Below are 6,000 nucleotides of genomic sequence, written 5' to 3'. Positions count from 1 at the left end.
GCATATTTATGGCACAGTATAATTGGTGACAATGAATCTAGGATATTTCAAAGCATAACGTAAATGAAGCATGGGGCTCATCACCCCAAGACAGTTATAGAAAAGTGAACACTTCCTCAAGAAAAAAGAAGCAAAGGATTGATAGATGTTATTACAGCAAATGATAAATAGTTTAAAATTTTACAGGAATACTTTGGAATAGTCTTCACAAAGCAAGAGAAAAGGCTGAAAATAGGTATATGCCACTGGATTTGTTGAATGTAACCAAAACTGATTTATCTGTGGATGGCACCTCATGAAAACATAAGATCGAAGAGTAGAATCAAAAAATACTCCATGGGCAACATCTGCATGAACTCAACTAACAATATGTTGTCAAAGAACCAGCAAAAAATAGAAATAGTGAGATTTATGATAGAAATTCATAATCAGGTCATTGCCTCTGGAAATGACAAAATGGTTCTCTTTAAGGATCCCAGACTTGTTGACTGATGCAGATTATTCCAAGAAATGGAGAAAAGTGCATAGCACATCACTATAGGTTGCAGAAATGTGGCATCTACTAGATACCTAGAGAGACATGATCAAGCAGTTAGAATTAGACACCAGAAGCTTGATATCCTTTATAAACTGACAAACAGTTTATAGAATCTCCATCCTATAAATACAAACCTCAAAATATCCTTGAAAATTCAACAAATGAATTGTACTAGAACTGTAGTATCATTAAGACAGAACTCTTGCCTTTAACCACTTGAAAATAACATTGATCCATAAAAAATTTAAGAACAATGTTTTTAACACTTGCCACTGTACCAAATATTTTTAATCTCCAAACTATGTGGAATGAAAAGCTTTCAAAATATAGAGACTTAGCAGAAGAAACCATGTGAGAACAGAAGTAGGCACATATAATCCCCATCATCCTTTTTGCTATGGAAGTTGTTCCAAAGATGCTTTCAGTGACCTATGAAAAGTCAGATTACATCCAAATACTCTTATTCAATAACAAAAACAGTCATTTTATCCACCTAATCAATAGTCAGCAGGCCATTAAATATACAAGCATAATAATAGGACAGTAACTTGCCTTTGAATCTTTTTTTATTAGGTGAAGTAAGAGCAATATGAAATAAAAACAATAATAACAGCAACACATGCAATTTTGAATGCAACTATTATTTTCTTTTAAAATGCAAACATCCCTAGAGAAGACAACACATTATTTCTGTAAAGAGATTTCCCTTTAGGAAATTATGTTTCTTATAAGCCTGTGAAACAATTCCACTATGTGGCAACGATCTACCTATCTCCTTACCCCCAGCTATGAAAGTTGCAATAAGGGGAGGAGGGAATGAACAACACTAAGGGGAAGTTAGAAGAGAAAGGGGCAAAGCAAAAGTAACGGGAATAAATACCTGCCTTTTCCTTTAACAAAGGACAGTTCTCAGAAGCTCTGCATTTCCTGAGCCTGAAGCATCATGTGGATCATACACAAGCCAGATTGACACAAATGGAGAAGGTGGCTCACTAGAACATCTGTACATTGCCCTCTCTGCACTCATATATCCATGATTCTATTTCACTCCCTACTTCCCAAGTGGATTACCACAACAACCTTCTAACTGGTCCACCTCCTTTAAGTCTTCCCTACTCTAATTCATCCTCCACTCAGCTGCTAAGGTGATTTGTCATCCCCCACTCGTGGTGTTCCAATTGGTCCTGATTACCACCAGCATCAAACGTGAACTTCTCTAGTATTTAAACTTCTTTGCAACCTGGACCTTTCCTACTTTCCAATCTTTGTATATTTTGCTCCCTTTAATTCACTCTACAATCCAGCTATACTTGGCCTATTTCAATTCCTTGAACATGACACTCTATCTCTCATCCCCTCCCATTTCATTGGCTTCTCCCCACACTTGGAATGCTCTGCCCCCTCATTTCCTCGTCTTAGTTTCTCTGACTTCCTTTAAGATGCAAATCAAAGTCAGCTTTCTGCAGGAGACCTTTCCCAGTCCCCCACAGCTGCTAATTACCATCCATCTACTCTCTCTCTCTGTCTCTCTGTCTCTCTGTCTCTCTCTGTCTCTCTGTCTCTCTCTCTAGATGGAGAGACAGACAGACAGAGAGAGACAGACAGACAGAGAGACAGAGAGATTTACCTAGTTATTTATATGTTGCCTCCATTAGAATACATACTCCTTGAGGGCAGGGACTAGGGTTTCTTTTTTTGTTTTTTGTTTCTTTATATCCCCAGAAATTAGCATAGTGCCAGTCACACAGTAAGCCTGAATTTGTTGACTCACTGACTGACTAATTTGAAATAATTTGTCCTTTTGTTGATATGGCAAAAGAAGTATGAGTGGGAACTCATAAATTGTGGCTTTGTGTGAAGGTTGACTGAAAGTGTTCTTTGAATCTAATAGCTTTCAGGAGGCCTTTGATTTGAAGTGGGGGTGGGGGACAGCAAATATCAGAATCACCTTAATGGGAATGTTTGTCATATTGTTTTCCTCCATCAGGGCAGTTTGATACAAAGAGGAGGTAGAAGAGGAAGATGTAGCTGTTAAAGAGGAATGAGAAAGGAAGTAGAAAGAGTGGAAAGTCCAAGAAAAAGAGGACATACTGCCTCCACTACCATTTTGCCTAACATGGGCCCCCATTGGGTTTCAACATCCTAGTTAGTGAGTCACAGTATAGCTGTCTCAGCTCTCTCAACCTGGGAAGCCTCAGCACCCAAATCTTAGCCATCCTTCCTCTCTCTCCCTACCACTACCACCATTCTTCAGTTCCGATTTCTCTCTTCTGTGGAGATAAGGAAGACCCAGGGCCTCTTGGTGTGTTTTACATCAAAGTCTGGTGAAGGGTTCTGACAGTCTGGACATCAATGATGTAAATAAACCATTAATCATTCTGTCATTCTATCGAACCCACTCTTTCCAAAGGTCATGAGCTCTCTCCAGGTCACTAATATAAACCACATCTTCCCTTGGCCAATGGAGAACGAGAAGGCAGGGCTAGTGTCAGAGCCCTCTAAGCCTGGCTTACTCCCTGTCTGGATGACACTCCATTACTTTCCTCCTAACAGCATAGGTCATTGTTATGGTCCCCATAGATTGTAAATGGTCAATTAAAAGAGAGGTGGTTGAAATGAATTTTTAAAATGAAGCCACAGCTCTGGCAGCTGCTTCCATTACCTCTAAAGTCTCTTGTCTCCATATTACCTACAATACTAAATGAAAATGAAGAGAGAGAGGCCATGAGGAAACATTAATGACTTTGCCACTGACCAAAATAATCTCTATCTGGCGGATCCAAAAGTCCAAGTTCCAGGAATGAGAGCCCAGAGGAAAAAAAAATGCATGTAATGCCATTCAAGCACAGACCCTTCTGCTTTATAAAATCTGATCCCTGGCAGGATTATGTACTCTAGGAAACAATTTTCTGGATAGCATGCAGAGCTGGAAGTCCCACCTCCTAGATTTTCATAATAGAAGCCTGAGGCTAGAGAGGTAAAGCCAAATGGCCAAGGTCACACAGTTAATAAATAGCTGAATTAGAGTTCACACCCAGGTTTTCTGATTCCAAACTCAGTGCTCTTTCCACTATATTATGTAGTGGGACACCCATTTATTAAATACAAACCACATTGGTAGCACTGTGTTGGGTACTGTTGAACAGAAGAAAAAGTATATAGAAGACACAGTCCCTAGCCTTCAAAGGCAAAGTAATAATAATAATAATAATAATATTAATAATACCACTTCATTTAGCACTTATATAGTGTTCTAAAGTTTGCAAAGTGCTTTACATAGGTTAACTCATTTTATCGTCACATTAACCCTGTGAGGTGGGTGCTGTTATTATCATGATTTTACAGATGAGGAAACAAAGGCACAGGTTAAATGACTTGTCCAGGGTCACTCAGCTAGGAAGTGTCAGAAGTAAAATTCAAACTCAGGCCTTCTTACTAGAAATCTCACATTCTGTCCATCATGCCACTTAGTTGCTTTAAAATCTAGTAGAAATTACAGCAGAAATATGAAAAGTACAATTGGAAATTATAAATAAGCTAAAGAAAATATGGCACCAACCACATCTGAGTGCTGAGTAACAGACAATTCAACAAGGGGTTATTAAGTTGGTATTATGTGCCAGGCACAGTGCTAGATTCTGGGAATACAAAGACAAAAGTGAAATCATTCCTGTCTTCAAGAAGTTTGCATTCTACTGAGGGAGTGGAAATGCAACATGGAAATAGGAAAGCAAAACGCAAAGTAATTTCAAGAGGTGGAGAATATGAATGACTAGGGAGATCAGAAAAAGCCTTGTGTAGGAGATGACACCTAATATGAATCTTGAAAGAAGCTAGGGCTTATAAGATCGACTGCTGAGGACAGAATGCATGGGGAACACCCTGTGTGTAAAGGCACCAAGAAAGAAGATGGAATGCTACTTACAATAAACAGAAAACAGTGCAATTTGAGTGTATTATAAGGAGTAATATGGAAAAAGCTGGCTGGAGCCAGATTGTTTAGGGACTTAAATACCAAAAGAAGGAATTTGTGTTTTATGATAGAACTAATGGGAAGCCACTGAAAAGTCTTGAGCAGAGGAGTGATATAGCCAGACTTGTAATTTGGGAAAATTATTTTGGTAACTGTGTAGAGGATGTATTTACAAGGGAAGAGACTGGTAGCAGAGAGATCAATTAGGCAGCTTTTGCAATAATTTAGGTTAGGAGTGATGAGAGATCAGACCAGTGCCTTGTGAGCTGAGAGAAGGGATGGAGACAAGGAATGTTGTGGAGGTACAGTCGCCAAGACTTTTCAGTTGCTTGGGCTGAAAGGCAGTGAGGCAGAGTGAAATGTCAAGGGTGACTCTGAGGTTGCAAACCTGAATGACTGGAAGGGTGGTAATGCCTTGATGGAAATAAGAAAGTTAAGAAGAGGAATGGGCTTAGGGTAAAAGAAAATGAGTTTTGTTTAGATGCTTTGAGTTTGAGATGCCTATGGGAGGACGTCAGGTAGAGATATCCAGCAGGCAGTTGGTGATAGATTTGGAAGTCATTTGCATAGAAATGATTACTGAATCCTTAGGAGCCGACAAGATTGCTGAGAGAGAAGATATGGAAAAAAAGCTCAAGCCAGGGTTTGGGGACATACCAGCAGATAGGGGGCGAAACATGGTTGATGATAAGCAAAAGCATTAATGAAGAAGTAGTAGGGAAGGTAGTGAGAGAAACTGGAGAGAACTGCATCATGAAGCTCCTAAGAGAAGTATATCCAGGAGGAAGAGGTTGCCAAAACCACCAAAAACATCAGAGAGGCAAAAAAGATGAGGATTGGGAAAAGGTCATTACATTTAACAGTGAAGGGATTATTGCTCATTTAGGAGAAAGCAATTTCAGTGGAATGGTGGGGTTCCAAGGGATTGAGAAGTGAGTGGGAGGTAGAGAAGGGACAAGGAGTTGAGATCTCAGCTTCTGGCTTAGTTATAAAAGAATAGAGAGGTCTAGGACAACAGGTTGAGAGGACAAAGGGCTTTTTTTTTTTAAAGGATGGGAGCAATCTGGGAATATTTGTAAGCAGCATGGAGGAAGCGTCTAGGATAAGGAGAGATTGAAGATCAGAGAGGAGAATGATAAAAGGGGGTAAACCTATGGAGAAGAGGGAATGGGATCAAAAGATCAGGTCCAAGAGTTGGCCTCTGAAAAGAAAAGGATCACATTTTTATCAGAGATAGGAGCCAAGGAAAATGGAATTTGGGATTGGGATTATAGAAAAGTGTTTTGCTATGTAGAATACGAGGATAGAGAGAGAGCTTGGAACACAAGGTTTCTGCTTTTTTTTTTCCTTTTTTTTTCAGGAAAGGAGGAGGGGAATTCCTTTCCTAAGAGGGAGAAGTGTGGTGGTATAGGAGACTTGAAGAGAGAAATAAGGGTTTGAAACAACTCCTGGGGGAAAGAGGAGGGGTAGCATGATGGGAAAGTCCATC

This window comes from Phascolarctos cinereus, unplaced genomic scaffold, assembly GCF_003287225.1.
Source record: "Phascolarctos cinereus isolate Bilbo 61053 unplaced genomic scaffold, phaCin_HiC Scaffold_9;HRSCAF=440, whole genome shotgun sequence".
In the NCBI taxonomy this organism is placed as follows: domain Eukaryota; kingdom Metazoa; phylum Chordata; class Mammalia; order Diprotodontia; family Phascolarctidae; genus Phascolarctos; species Phascolarctos cinereus.
This window is presented reverse-complemented; position numbering follows the sequence as displayed.